The following is a 16,649-nucleotide window of genomic DNA, read 5'->3' on the forward strand; positions in this document are numbered from 1 at the left end:
ACATGCGATTTTTAGCAATAGCAGATTTGTGCGTAGAGTACAAGAGCAAATACAGGATTTGGGCAGGGGGGTTTCAGAATAAATAAAGAAGCAGTCTTAAATGCTGTAGACACTTTTTTATGTTAAGACTTGTAGTTCCCCCTGTCCCCCTCCCCCAGGGCCGGATTAAGGGAGGGGCAACAAGGGCAGCCATCCCTGGGCCCCAACACATTAGGGGCCCCCACACACTGCATTTGCAATTGTAGGAGTCTCTCTTTGGCGGCCCAGCTGTTCAGTAACAGCTGACACTGAGGAGCTCCTACACAGTCAGTCTGACGGGATAGGGAAGGGATATCCCGCAACCTAAGACAGTGACTGTAAGCAGTTGGTGAGTCCCTGCTCCTGTATGTGTTTTGTCCCACATGGGGGTGGAGCTTTGCCAGCGATATTAGTGGTGGGAGCGCCCACAACCGCCATTTTGCTGGGCCCCAACCAGCCTTAATCCAGCCCTGCTCATACATCTTTATGTTAGTTAAATTGTTTTAAATACATCAGCAGCTGCAGCCCCTGGGCTGCAGTGCCTACCGCAAATTGCAGTCAAGGAACGCCGCTTAGCACATAAAAACAAACATGTCATGCTGTATGTAATATATGTGCTGGCTGCTTATCACGGGAATCTGCAACATTGTGTATATTAAGCCGCCACCTGGTACCTTGGACTCAGCATTTGGCTTCACTCTCCTTCTAAGCCCTCCCCAAGACTCCCATTGGCTAGTTTCACAGGAGTCTGGGTGAGGGCTTAAAAGGAGACTGAGTTTCCCATTAGGCACGTGTCTAGGGGTGACTTATGTTGGGGGCTGAGGTGGATTTAGACTTCATGGGACTAAGCAAGACATTGATTTGGGTCACCCCTTCCTCAAACAAGCCTTGGAGAGAGATAAAGTGGACGGAGATAAAGTACCAGCCAATCAGCTCCTAACTGTAATTTTTCAAACACAGCCTGTAATATGACAGTTAGACACTGATTGGCTGGTACTTTATCTCTCTCCAAAGCTTAGCACTTTAGTTTTGCAGAGAGATCTTGCAAGTTTTTGCACAGTACATACTTTAGGGGGCATTACTCTTGTACCCAGTAGCGGGTTTACCACAAGGCAACCAAAGCTGCTGCTTAGGGCCTTGTGGGTCCCAGGTGTTACAGTGGAATGGAGATCTTCCTTCAGAATTCAGTGTTGTTTGTAGGTCTGAAAAAGAAATACAAAAGGGATTTTTCCCACGCACTCTGCTGGCTGTTAGTAAGAAGAACTATATACTATGTAATAATAGGAAATTTAGAGCTCTTCGTTACATATGTTTTGCAAAAGATATGATAAGCCTCCAGGCCACTTCACGGCTGCTCTATTACTGGAGGTCCCTATCTAAGCATAGGTCCAGGGCTTGGACCCCACAAAGTCGGCTCAGGCCCGACCACCCAGGGCAGCACACCATTGAAATACTAAAGTGTTAATATGTGTTAAGAAAGAAGCAGAAGCTATGGGTTAGAAAGTGCTACAAAAATAAGGGTGTTAATAAAATACTCAAAAGAGTAATATTAGTGAAAAAATAGGAGTGTTACATAAGTGCTAAATAAATAATATGGCATGCTACCCCAAGGTGGCCCAGCCCCACCAGACCCGGGGGGTACCACTCCACAAACCCATACACAGCATAATAATAATAATAACATCCACTATGGGTCATACAATTGCTTAATGTATGGCCACATGATAATGGCACATACAGAACATATCCAGATTGAGAGCTAGTTTACCTGGAGGCACCCCTGTATCCTCCAAATGGCACCACAGGACCCAGCATGCCCTCCTAATGCTGGCTCCATCTATGCCTCTCTGAACTGCAATAAATAGTGGAAAACTGCTCTAATCAAGCTGGTAACAATCCCCAGGTGCTGCGGGAGGGGGTTACTCTAGACAAGAAATACAAAAGGGATTTTTCCCACGCACTCTGCTGGCTGTTAGTAAGAAGAACTATATACTATGTAATAATAGGAAATTTAGAGCTCTTCGTTACATATGTTTTGCAAAAGATATGATAAGCCTCCAGGCCACTTCACGGCTGCTCTATTACTGGAGGTCCCTATCTAAGCATAGGTCCAGGGCTTGGACCCCACAAAGTCGGCTCAGGCCCGACCACCCAGGGCAGCACACCATTGAAATACTAAAGTGTTAATATGTGTTAAGAAAGAAGCAGAAGCTATGGGTTAGAAAGTGCTACAAAAATAAGGGTGTTAATAAAATACTCAAAAGAGTAATATTAGTGAAAAAATAGGAGTGTTACATAAGTGCTAAATAAATAATATGGCATGCTACCCCAAGGTGGCCAAGTACTTCTTACTAACAGCCAGCAGATTGCGTGGGAAAAATCCCTTTTGTATTTCTTGTCTAGAGTAACCCCCTCCCGCAGCACCTGGGGATTGTTACCAGCTTGATTAGAGCAGTTTTCCACTATTTATTGCAGTTCAGAGAGGCATAGATGGAGCCAGCATTAGGAGGGCATGCTGGGTCCTGTGGTGCCATTTGGAGGATACAGGGGTGCCTCCAGGTAAACTAGCTCTCAATCTGGATATGTTCTGTATGTGCCATTATCATGTGGCCATACATTAAGCAATTGTATGACCCATAGTGGATGTTATTATTATTAATATGCTGTGTATGGGTTTGTGGAGTGGTACCCCCCGGGTCTGGTGGGGCTGGGCCACCTTGGGGTAGCATGCCATATTATTTATTTAGCACTTATGTAACACTCCTATTTTTTCACTAATATTACTCTTTTGAGTATTTTATTAACACCCTTATTTTTGTAGCACTTTCTAACCCATAGCTTCTGCTTCTTTCTTAACACATATTAACACTTTAGTATTTCAATGGTGTGCTGCCCTGGGTGGTCGGGCCTGAGCCGACTTTGTGGGGTCCAAGCCCTGGACCTATGCTTAGATAGGGACCTCCAGTAATAGAGCAGCCGTGAAGTGGCCTGGAGGCTTATCATATCTTTTGCAAAACATATGTAACGAAGAGCTCTAAATTTCCTATTATTACATAGTATATAGTTCTTCTTACTAACAGCCAGCAGAGTGCGTGGGAAAAATCCCTTTTGTATTTCTTGTCTAGAGTAACCCCCTCCCGCAGCACCTGGGGATTGTTACCAGCTTGATTAGAGCAGTTTTCCACTATTTATTGCAGTTCAGAGAGGCATAGATGGAGCCAGCATTAGGAGGGCATGCTGGGTCCTGTGGTGCCATTTGGAGGATACAGGGGTGCCTCCAGGTAAACTAGCTCTCAATCTGGATATGTTCTGTATGTGCCATTATCATGTGGCCATACATTAAGCAATTGTATGACCCATAGTGGATGTTATTATTATTATTATGCTGTGTATGGGTTTGTGGAGTGGTACCCCCCGGGTCTGGTGGGGCTGGGCCACCTTGGGGTAGCATGCCATATTATTTATTTAGCACTTATGTAACACTCCTATTTTTTCACTAATATTACTCTTTTGAGTATTTTATTAACACCCTTATTTTTGTAGCACTTTCTAACCCATAGCTTCTGCTTCTTTCTTAACACATATTAACACTTTAGTATTTCAATGGTGTGCTGCCCTGGGTGGTCGGGCCTGAGCCGACTTTGTGGGGTCCAAGCCCTGGACCTATGCTTAGATAGGGACCTCCAGTAATAGAGCAGCCGTGAAGTGGCCTGGAGGCTTATCATATCTTTTGCAAAACATATGTAACGAAGAGCTCTAAATTTCCTATTATTACATAGTATATAGTTCTTCTTACTAACAGCCAGCAGAGTGCGTGGGAAAAATCCCTTTTGTATTTCTTGTCTAGAGTAACCCCCTCCCGCAGCACCTGGGGATTGTTACCAGCTTGATTAGAGCAGTTTTCCACTATTTATTGCAGTTCAGAGAGGCATAGATGGAGCCAGCATTAGGAGGGCATGCTGGGTCCTGTGGTGCCATTTGGAGGATACAGGGGTGCCTCCAGGTAAACTAGCTCTCAATCTGGATATGTTCTGTATGTGCCATTATCATGTGGCCATACATTAAGCAATTGTATGACCCATAGTGGATGTTATTATTATTATTATGCTGTGTATGGGTTTGTGGAGTGGTACCCCCCGGGTCTGGTGGGGCTGGGCCACCTTGGGGTAGCATGCCATATTATTTATTTAGCACTTATGTAACACTCCTATTTTTTCACTAATATTACTCTTTTGAGTATTTTATTAACACCCTTATTTTTGTAGCACTTTCTAACCCATAGCTTCTGCTTCTTTCTTAACACATATTAACACTTTAGTATTTCAATGGTGTGCTGCCCTGGGTGGTCGGGCCTGAGCCGACTTTGTGGGGTCCAAGCCCTGGACCTATGCTTAGATAGGGACCTCCAGTAATAGAGCAGCCGTGAAGTGGCCTGGAGGCTTATCATATCTTTTGCAAAACATATGTAACGAAGAGCTCTAAATTTCCTATTATTACATAGTATATAGTTCTTCTTACTAACAGCCAGCAGAGTGCGTGGGAAAAATCCCTTTTGTATTTCTTGTCTAGAGTAACCCCCTCCCGCAGCACCTGGGGATTGTTACCAGCTTGATTAGAGCAGTTTTCCACTATTTATTGCAGTTCAGAGAGGCATAGATGGAGCCAGCATTAGGAGGGCATGCTGGGTCCTGTGGTGCCATTTGGAGGATACAGGGGTGCCTCCAGGTAAACTAGCTCTCAATCTGAATATGTTCTGTATGTGCCATTATCATGTGGCCATACATTAAGCAATTGTATGACCCATAGTGGATGTTATTATTATTATTATGCTGTGTATGGGTTTGTGGAGTGGTACCCCCCGGGTCTGGTGGGGCTGGGCCACCTTGGGGTAGCATGCCATATTATTTATTTAGCACTTATGTAACACTCCTATTTTTTCACTAATATTACTCTTTTGAGTATTTTATTAACACCCTTATTTTTGTAGCACTTTCTAACCCATAGCTTCTGCTTCTTTCTTAACACATATTAACACTTTAGTATTTCAATGGTGTGCTGCCCTGGGTGGTCGGGCCTGAGCCGACTTTGTGGGGTCCAAGCCCTGGACCTATGCTTAGATAGGGACCTCCAGTAATAGAGCAGCCGTGAAGTGGCCTGGAGGCTTATCATATCTTTTGCAAAACATATGTAACGAAGAGCTCTAAATTTCCTATTATTACATAGTATATAGTTCTTCTTACTAACAGCCAGCAGAGTGCGTGGGAAAAATCCCTTTTGTATTTCTTGTCTAGAGTAACCCCCTCCCGCAGCACCTGGGGATTGTTACCAGCTTGATTAGAGCAGTTTTCCACTATTTATTGTTTGTAGGTCTTCAGACAGTGATCCCTGTACACCTGGGGTTGAGACTCATAGAACGCACTCAGCAGGTCTTCTTGCCTATAAAAGCCACTTTTCCCATAAGACTCTATGCGTCTACCAGTTATGGGATGCCCACCAGGACTTATGCTACTGGCGGCACTATGAGCTCAACCCCTAGGTGACCTGAATCAAAGCCGACAGGAACTGAACCCTTTACTCCAGAAGTTTTTGAAGAACCATCCTCACTTGGACATGGTGTTCCAGTAAAGATTTGGAATAGATAAGGATGTCATCCAAGTATACCAAGCAAAGCAACCCAAAAATTCTCTAATAACCTAAGTTATGAAATCCTGGAAGACGGCTGGGGCATTTGATAGTCGAATGGCATAACTAGGTACTCATAATGCCCTATATGAGTGTTAATGACATCTTCCATTCATCACCATCTCAAATTCATACAAGATTGTAGACCCCTCTGAGATCAATCTTGGAAAAGATTACCGCTTCTCGCAGTTGGTCAAACAATTCCGAAATAAGGGGATGAGGATAAGAATTCTTCACTGTAATCTTGTTCAAGGCTCTGTAATCAATACAAGGTCGCAAAGACCCATCTTTTTTGGCCACAAAAAGAAACCTGCCCCAATTGGAGACTTGGAGGGGTGAATAAATCCTTTGGTCAGACTCTCTTGAATATACTGATCCATGGCCTGAGTCTCGGGCATGGACAAAGCATACAACCTTCCCTTGGGCAACTTAGCATTGGGTACAAAAATCAGTTGGACAATCGAAGTCCCAATGCGGAGGTAGGGTGTCTGCTTCATCCTTAGAAAATACATCCTGGAAAGCATTGTAAGGTTCAAGAAGATTCTTTAGGCAGGAATGAATGGTGTGCATAGGAAGAGAGGCAGTGAGCCTCATAATCGGAACTCCATCTGGCAATCTCGCCAGACTTCCAGTCAACAACTGGATTGTGTTCTCTCAACCACGGTAATCCTAAAACCACTGGAGCGAGGGGGCAAAGAATGAGGAGAAAACATAATCTTTCTGAATAAAGAATTCCCACCGACAAAAGCAAGGGTAGAGTACGGAACAAAATTTGTCCGTGAGTAAGAGAGTTGCCATCAAGACCACAAACTGAAATTGGAGCCTCAAGGGGCTCAAAGGAAATATTCAAAGAAGAAGCAAAAGTGGGGTCCATAACATTTCCTGCTGCTCCACAGTCCAAAAAGGCTTGTACACGGAACTTCTTTCCATCCGAAAAAAGTTCCACGGGAACTAAAATTTAATTTGAGGGGGTAATAGTGATGATACCCAAGTGAACCCCTCGGACTTCACTCAGGCCAGGTATTTTGCCAGTCTCTTAGGACAAACACCCACAAAGTGGCCTTGTACCCCACAATATAGGCAAAGTCCCTTTGATTCTTCCTGAATCTTCAAACTATGTGGATGGGTAGGGAGTACCTCAAACTCCCTCTCTCTCATGGAAATGGCGGTCAATTCAATTGACCAACTTCATGAGAGCATCTCTAAGGACTTAGCAGGTGAATACTGTACAAGACTGTCCTTAATTTGCTCAGATAGGTCATAGACTGTCCTTAATTTGCTCAGATAGGTCAATTCAGAACATGCTCCGAAGAGCTAAATCATTCCAATCGGAGTATACAGCCCATCTTCTAAATTCAGTGCAGTAGGACCATGTGGTCCCAAGACCATGTCTGACAGAATGAAGATGAGCTTCCGTCGAAGCAGCATGATCCGGGTCATCATATAACAGACCCATGGGCACGAAGATGGAATTCACTGAGGATAATGTCTCAGACCCAGTGGGTATTCCAAATGGGATCCGGTCTGAAGATCGACAGTGTCTAGGTCGACAATGTTTAGGTCGACCACTATAGGTCGACAGTCACTAGGTAGACATGGATGGAAGGTCGACAGGGTTTCTAGGTCGACATGTGCTAGGTCGACAGGTCTAAAGGTCGACATGAGTTTTTCACATTTTTTTTTCTTTTTTTGAATTTTTTCATACTTAACGATCCACGTGGACTACGATTGGAATGGTAAAGTGTGCCGAGCGAAGCGGTAGCGGAGCGAAGGCACCATGCCCGAAGCATGGCGAGCGAACGCGGTGCACTAATTTGGGATCCCGGTCACTCTACGAAGAAAACGACACCAAAAAAAAAATTCCTCATGTCGACCTTTAGACCTGTCGACCTAGCACATGTCGACCTAGAAACCGTGTCGACATTCCATCCATGTCGACCTAGTGACTGTCGACCTATAGTGGTCGACCTAAACATTGTCGACCTAGACACTGTCGATTTGATGAACCACACCCATTCCAAATTCCCAAGTCTGGGAATCCCCTTGAAGCAAAGAAATATTAATTTTAACCCGTTGGCTTTTGGATCCAGAGGAATCTGGTCTAAGATCAAAATACCACTTACAACTCTCTTGAAAATGAAGGAATTGCTCTCTGTTACCAGAGAACTGATCAGGCTAATTAACTTTTGGCTCCCAACTTCCATGGGAGGCAAAACCTGCTCATATTGCTACTCCTTGTGTGGCAACCTTCAGAGTTAACTCCTGGAGCTTCTGGGTTAGACCTTGAATCTGCTTTGCCAGAACTTGTGCCGCACCCTGAGCAGAGGAATCCATAACATCTTCCGTAAAGAAAACTTTGTCTTCCTAAATTATTGGATGGTCATAAATGTTACAGCGGAATGGAACTAAACCCTAAGATAACTACATGGGCAGCGAGGATGAACGAGGAGAAAGAAAGGCAAACAATGGCAGAATAACTAAAACTAAAGTACTGAGGGGATGAGGGACTGCTGGACCAGGGACAGGTTAATACTGAGGAGAGCTAACTCAAATAATACCCCTAACTGGGGATAACCGCCAGGCTGGGAGGAATAGTACTATAAGTAGCAGCTAGTACTTAACTAACACTAAAGACAAATCTAAAGATATATAATACAGCCAGGTAATTCTATTGAAGGTTTGTACTGAGCAGAAGCTGGACACCAGAGCTGACACTGTCGATGGATGCTGAGAGGCAGGTGAGAATTCTGCATCCGGATACTGGAACACAGTGACGAGGGCTAACGCAGCAACCAGGAACTATGACCAGCATGGAATAAGGGACAGAAAACACATATATAGGAGATAATACCCAATCAGAGCAGCCAGGGAGACCAGGCCCTCTGATGAGGAGACTCAGTGCACCTGTTCAGCTACACACACAGACAAATCTCCTCATTATAGTGCAGCTGAAGCTGAACACACAGGAACATGCAGGAATCTGAAATGAACTGTGAATGCATGAAAACATGGCAAGCTGATTCAATAGAAATAGATCTTAAAACCAGGGGGCCCGCCGACAATGCTGTATAAAGGGCATTTCTGGTGGAAAACGAGCTCTGCCAAAAATTTCCGAAAGCTGGGCTGGCTGAATGCTTCCGGAAGGCTGTCAGTGATTGGACAGCTGTTGGGTGCGAGCTACAGCGCATGCCTGTGTTTCCAGTCTTACAGTATTGTGCAATTGATCTGTCATGACATGTGTATAATATCAGATGTGCAGAGAGAGAAGCTGGGACGTGCACAAAGAAAAACTTGAGGTCCTCCAGTGCACTGTACTTTATTACAGTATTTTTTTCATTTTATGTAACATCCACCTGCAAATTCCAATCAGGTGGGGTGGACGATATTATTTTAATTACAATGTGTAATATCTGCCTGCTACAATCATGGCTGGAGGGGGAGGCTCACACTGACTGGTGATATATCAATATCCTATTGTACTCTATTTTAAATACTACTAAGAATAGAAGATGCCTGCTACAATCAGTGGGCACTGATATATACAGATGGAGCAGCACTCATCTGAGGTGGCTCCATTGCAGGCGTGCACTCCCGGTGTGACTAGGCGATCTGTTTGCCTAGCTCTCCCGGGAGTGCACAGAGACGCTCTCCCATTCACTAGAATGGGGAGAGTCTCCATCAGCGTCTGTGTCACGGACGCCCTGAATGGAGACGCTCTCCCATTCTAGTGAATGGGGTGCCTCTCCATCATGGGCGCGTGCCTGCCTGGACGGAGATGCTCTTGGAGTTAGGTTTGCTCGGGCACAGACGGAGCCACAAGTAGTCTGAAATAAACTACCAACCAACCATCTCCTGTCATTTTTCAAACACAGCCTGTATGGCAGTTAGGAGCTGATTGGTTGGTACTTTATCTACGTCTACTTCATCTCTCTCCAAGGCTTAGTACATAAACTCCACAGACTAACAAGCACTGACACAATTACAAGCAGGACTGAGGGACAGACACACTGATACTGCCTTTCTTTCCTACCACTCACTGCTTGACTCATTCCAATCTGGCTTCCATCCTCTCCTCTCCAATGAAACTGCCCTCAGAAAAGTCTGCAATTACCTCCTTTCTGGTCAATCCAATGATCACTACTCTTTGTTTATTCTCCTTGACCTCTCTGCTGCTTTTGACACTTTGGACCACCATCTCCTTCTGCAACACCTTTAGTCTGTGTGATACTGCCCTCTCCTGGCTATCCCCCTACCTCTTTGCATGCTCCTACGCTGTCTCATCTTATGTCTACACCCCCACACGCACCCCCACCCCCACCCCACACACACACACACACACACACACACACACACACACACACACACACACACACACACACACACACACTTCCACTAACTGTAGGTGTCCCGCAAGATCCTGTTCTTGGTCCTCTCTTTTATCTCTCTATACGTCCTCCTTTAGGGGACTCCATTAGCTCTTTTGACTTATAATTTGTGATGTGCACCGGAAATTTTTCGAGTTTTGTGTTTTGGTTTTGGATTCGGTTCCGCGGCCGTGTTTTGGATTCGGACGCGTTTTGGCAAAACCTCCCTGAAAATTTTTTATCGGATTCGGGTGTGTTTTGGATTCGGGTGTTTTTTTTACAAAAAAACCCTCAAAAACAGCTTAAATCATAGAATTTGGGGGTCATTTTGATCCCATAGTATTATTAACCTCAATAACCATAATTTACACTAATTTCCAGTCTATTCTGAACACCTGACACCTCACAATATTATTTCTCTAACGTCCTAAGTGGATGCTGGGGACTCCGTAAGGACCATGGGGAATAGCGGCTCCGCAGGAGACTGGGCACAAAAGTAAAGCTTTAGAACTACCTGGTGTGCACTGGCTCCTCCCCCCATGACCCTCCTCCAAGCCTCAGTTAGATTTTTGTGCCCGAACGAGAAGGGTGCACACTAGGTGGCTCTCCTGAGCTGCTTAGTGAAAAGTTTAGTTTTAGGTTTTTTATTTTCAGTGAGACCTGCTGGCAACAGGCTCACTGCATCGAGGGACTAAGGGGAGAAGAAGCGAACTCACCTGCGTGCAGAGTGGATTGGGCTTCTTAGGCTACTGGACATTAGCTCCAGAGGGACGATCACAGGCCCAGCCATGGATGGGTCCCAGAGCCGCGCCGCCGGCCCCCTTACAGAGCCAGAAGACAGAAGAGGTCCGGAAAATCGGCGGCAGAAGACGTCCTGTCTTCAACAAGGTAGCGCACAGCACTGCAGCTGTGCGCCATTGCTCTCAGCACACTTCACACTCCGGTCACTGAGGGTGCAGGGCGCTGGGGGGGGGGGGGCGCCCTGAGACGCAATAAAAACACCTTGGATGGCAAAAAATGCATCACATATAGCTCCTGGGCTATATGGATGCATTTAACCCCTGCCAGAATACATAGAAAAACGGGAGATAAGGCCGCCGATAAGGGGGCGGAGCCTATCTCCTCAGCACACTGGCGCCATTGTCCCTCACAGCTCCGTTGGAGGGAAGCTCCCTGGCTCTCCCCTGCAGTCACTACACTACAGAAAGGGTTAAAAAAGAGAGGGGGGGGCACTAATTACGCGCAGTATTAAAGATACAGCAGCTATAAGGGGAAAAACACTTATATAAGGTTATCCCTGTATATATATAGCACTCTGGTGTGTGCTGGCAAACTCTCCCTCTGTCTCCCCAATGGGCTAGCGGGGTCCTGTCCTCTATCAGAGCATTCCCTGTGTGTGTGCTGTATGTCGGTACGTTTGTGTCGACATGTATGAGGAGAAAAATGATGTGGAGACGGAGCAGATTGCCTGTAATAGTGATGTGACCCCCTAGGGGGTCGACACCTGAGTGGATGAACTGTTGGAAGGAATTACGTGACAGTGTCAGCTCTGTATAAAAGACAGTGGTTGACATGAGACAGCCGGCTACTCAGCTTGTGCCTGTCCAGACGTCTCATAGGCCGTCAGGGGCTCTAAAGCGCCCGTTACATCAGATGGCAGATATAGACGCCGACACGGATACTGACTCCAGTGTCGACGGTGAAGAGACAAATGTGACTTCCAGTAGGGCCACACGTTACATGATGGAGGCAATGAAAAATGTTTTACACATTTCTGATAATACGAGTACCACCAAAAAGGGGTATTATGTTCGGTGAGGAAAAACTACCTGTAGTTTTCCTGAATCTGAGAAATTAAATGAGGTGTGTGATGATGCGTGGGTTTCCCCCGATAACAACTGATAATTTCTAAAATGTTATTGGCATTATATCCTTTCCCGCCAGAGGTTAGGGTGCGTTGGGAAACACCCCCTAGGGTGGATAAAGCGCTCACACGCTTGTAAGGGCTCTACCCTCTCCTGAGATGGCCGCCCTTAAGGATCCTGCTGATAGAAAGCAGGAGGGTATCCTAAAATTTATTTACACACATACTGGTGTTATACTGCGACCAGCAATCGCCTCAGCCTGGATGTGCAGTGCTGGGTTGGCGTGGTCGGATTCCCTGACTGAAAATATTGATACCCTAGATAGGGACAGTATATTTTTGCCTATAGAGCATTTAAAAGATGCATTTCTATATATGCGTGATGCACAGCGGAATATTTGCCGACTGGCATCAAGTCTAAGTGCGTTGTCCATTTCTACCAGTAGAGGGTTATGGACACGACAGTGGTCAGGTGATGCGGATTTCAAACGGCATTTGGAAGTATTGCCTTATTAAGGGGAGGAGTTATTTGGGGTCGGTCTTTCAGACCTGGTGGCCACGGCAACAGCTGGGAAATCCACGTTTGTACCCCAGGTCGCCTCTCAACATGAGAAGACGCCGTATTATCAGGCGCAGTCTTTTCGCTGACAAGCGGGCAAAAGGTTCCTCATTTCTGCCCCGTGACAGAGGGAGAGGAAAAAGGCTGCAGAAATCAGCCAGTTCCCAGGAACAGAAACCCTCTCCCGCCTCTGCCAAGCCCTCAGTATGACGCTGGGGCTTTACAAGCAGAATCAGGCACGGTGGGGGGCCCGTCTCAATGAATTTCAGCGCGCAGTGGGCTCACTCGCAAGTAGACCCCTGGATCCTTCAGGTGATATCTCAGGGGTACAAATTGGAATTCGAGACGTCTCCCCCTCGCCGTTTCCTAAAGTCGGCTTTACCGATGTCTCCTTCTGACAGGGAGACAGTTTTGGAAGCCATTCACAAGCTGTATTCCCAGCAGGTGATAATCAAGGTACCCCTCCTGCAACAGAGAACGGGGTATTATTCCACACTGTTGTGGTACCGAAGCCGGACGGCTCGGTGAGACCGATTCTAAATCTAAAATCTTTGAACACTTACATACAGAGGTTCAAATTCAAGATTGAGTCACTCAGAGCAGTGATTGCGAACCTGGAAGAAGGGGACTACATGATGTCTCGGGACATCAAGGATGCTTACCTTCATGTCCAAATTTACCCTTCTCACCAAGGGTACCTCAGGTTTATGGTACAGAACTGTCACTATCAGTTCAGACGCTGCCGTATGGATGGTCCACGGCACCCCGGGTCTTTACAAAGGTAATGGCCGAAATGATGATATTCCTTCGAAGGAAGGGAATTTTAGTTATCCCTTACTTGGACGATTCCCTGATAAGGGTAAGATCCAGGGAACAGTTGGAGGTCGGTGTAGCACTATCTCAGGTAGTGTTGCGGCAGCACGATTGGATTCTCAATATTCTAAAATCGCAGCTGGTTCCGACGACTTGTCTTCTGTTCCTAGGGATGATCCTGGACACAGTCCAGAAAAAGGTGTTTCTCCCGGAGGAGAAAGCCAGGGAGTTATCCGAGCTAGTCAGGAACCTCCTAAAACCGAGCCAAGTCTCAGTGCATCAATGCACAAGGGTTCTGGGTAAAATGGTGGCTTCCTACGAAGCAATCCCATTCGGCAGATTCCACGCAAGAACTTTCCAGTGGGACCTGCTGGAAAAATGGTCCGGGTCGCATCTTCAGATGCATCAGCGGATAACCCTGTCACTAAGAACAAGGGTGTCCCTCCTGTGTTGGTTGCAGAGTGCTCATCTTCTAGAGGGCCGCAGATTCGGCATTCAGGACTGGGTCCTGGTGACCACGGATGCCAGCCTGCGAGGCTGGGGAGCAGTCACACAGGGAAGGAATTTCCAGGGCTTATGGTCAAGCCTGGAGACATCACTTCACATAAATATCCTGAAGCTAAGGGCCATTTACAATGCTCTAAGCTTAGCAAGACCTCTGCTTCAAGGTCAGCCGGTGTTGATCCAGTCGGACAACATCACGGCAGTCACCCACGTAAACAGACAGGGTGGCACAAGAAGCAGGAGGGCAATGGCAGAAGCTGCAAGGATTCTTCGCTGGGCGGAAAATCATGTGATAGCACTGTCAGCAATTCCGGGAGTGGACAACTGGGAAGCAGACTTCCTCAGCAGACACGACCTCCACCCGGGAGAGTGGGGACTTCACCCAGAAGTCTTCCACATGATTATAAACCGTTGGGAAAAACTCGACAGGTATTGCGCCAGGTCAAGGGACCCTCAGGCAATAGCTGTAGACGCTCTGGTAACACCGTGGGTGTACCAGTCAGTTTATGTGTTCCCTCATCTGCCTCTCATACCCAAGGTACTGAGATTGATAAGATGGAGAGGAGTAAGCACTATATTCGTGGCTCCGGATTGGCCAAGAAGGACTTGGTAACCGGAACTTCAAGAGATGCTCACGGAGGATCCGTGGCCTCTACCTCTAAGAAGGGACCTGCTCCAGCAAGGACCCTGTCTGTTCCAAGACTTACCGCGGCTGCGTTTGACGGCATGGCGGTTGAACGCCGGATCCTGAAGGAAAAAAAAGGCATTCCGGATAAAGTCATCCCTATCCTGATCAAAGCCAGGAAGGATGTAACCGCAAAACATTATCACCGCATTTTGCGAAAATATGTTGCGTGGTGCGAGGCCAGTAAGGCCCGACTGAGGAAATTCAACTGGGTCGATTCCTACATTTCCTGCAAACAGGAGTGTCTATGGGCCTGAAATTGGGGTCCATTAAGGTTCAAATTTCGGCCCTGTCAATTTTCTTCCAAAAAGAACTAGCTTCAGTCCCTGAAGTTCAGACGTTGTAAAAGGGGTACTGCATATACAGCCTCCTTTTGTGCCTCCAGTGGCACCTTGGGATCTCAATGTAGTTTTTGGGTTCCAAAAGTCACATTGGTTTGAACCACTTAAATCTGTGGAGTTAAAATATCTCACATGGAAAGTGGTCATGCTGTTGGCCCTGGCCTGGGCCAGGCGCGTGTCAGAATTGGCGGCTTTATCCTGTAAAAGCCCTTATCTGATTTTCCATTCGGACAGGGCGGAATTGAGGACTCGTCCTCAGTTTCTCCCTAAGGTGGTTTCAGCGTTTCACCTGAACCAACCTATTGTGGTGCCTGCGGCTACTAGGGACTTGGAGGACTCCAAGTTGCTAGACGTTGTCAGGGCCCTGAAAATATATGTTTCCAGGACGGCTGGAGTCAGAAAATCTGACTCGCTGTTTATCCTGTATGCACCCAACAAGCTGGGTGCTCCTGCTTCTAAGCAGACTATTGCTCGTTGGATTTGTAGTACAATTCAGCTTGCACATTCTGTGGCAGGCCTGCCACAGCCAAAAATCTGTAAATGCCCACTCCACAAGGAAGATGGGCTCATCTTGGGCGGCTGCCCGAGGGGTCTCGGCTTTACAACTTTGCCGAGCAGCTACTTGGTCAGGAGCAAATACGTTTGTAAAATTCTACAAAATTGATACCCTGGCTGAGGAGGACCTGGAGTTCTCTCATTTGGTGCTGCAGAGTCATCCGCACTCTCCCGCCCGTTTGGGAGCTTTGGTATAATCCCCATGGTCCTTACGGAGTCCCCAGCATCCACTTAGGACGTTAGAGAAAATAAGAATTTACTTACCGATAATTCTATTTCTCGTAGTCCGTAGTGGATGCTGGGCGCCAATCCCAAGTGCGGATTGTCTGCAATACTGGTACATAGTTATTGTTACCAAAAAAATCGGGTTATTGCTGTAGTGAGACATCTTTTCTAGAGGCTCCTCTGTTATCATGCTGTTAACTGGGTTTAGATCACGAGTTGTACGGTGTGATTGGTGTGGCTGGTATGAGTCTTACCCGGGATTCAAAATCCTTCCTTATTGTGTACGCTCGTCCGGGCACAGTATCCTAACTGAGGCTTGGAGGAGGGTCATGGGGGGAGGAGCCAGTGCACACCAGGTAGTTCTAAAGCTTTACTTTTGTGCCCAGTCTCCTGCGGAGCCGCTATTCCCCATGGTCCTTACGGAGTCCCCAGCATCCACTACGGACTACGAGAAATAGAATTATCGGTAAGTAAATTCTTATTTTTTAGTCCTAAAATTTGCACCGAGGTCGCTGGATGACTAAGCGAAGCGACCCAAGTGGCCAACTCAAATACCTGGCCCATCTAGGAGTGGCACTGCAGTGTCAGACAGGATGGCACTTCAAAAAATAGTCCCCAAACAGCACATGATGCAAAGAAAAAAAGAGGTGCAATGAGGTAGCTGTGTGACTAAGCTAAGCGACACAAGTGGCCGACACAAACACCTGGCCCATCTAGGAGTGGCACTGCAGTGTCAGGCAGGATGGCACTTCAAAAAATAGTCCCCAAACAGCACATGATGCAAAGAAAAAAAAGTGGTGCACCAAGGTCGCTGGATGGCTAAGCTAAGCGACCCAAGTGGCCGACACAAACACCTGGCCCATCTAGGAGTGGCACTGCAGTGTCAGGCAGGATGGCACTTCAAAAAATAGTCCCCAAACAGCACATGATGCAAAGAAAAAAAAGAGGTGCACCAATGTTGCTGGATGGCTAAGCTAAGCGACCCAAGTGGCCGACACAAACACCTGGCCCATCTAGGAGTGGCACTGCAGTGTCAGAC

Source organism: Pseudophryne corroboree, chromosome 4 (assembly GCF_028390025.1).
Source record: "Pseudophryne corroboree isolate aPseCor3 chromosome 4, aPseCor3.hap2, whole genome shotgun sequence".
Taxonomy (NCBI): domain Eukaryota; kingdom Metazoa; phylum Chordata; class Amphibia; order Anura; family Myobatrachidae; genus Pseudophryne; species Pseudophryne corroboree.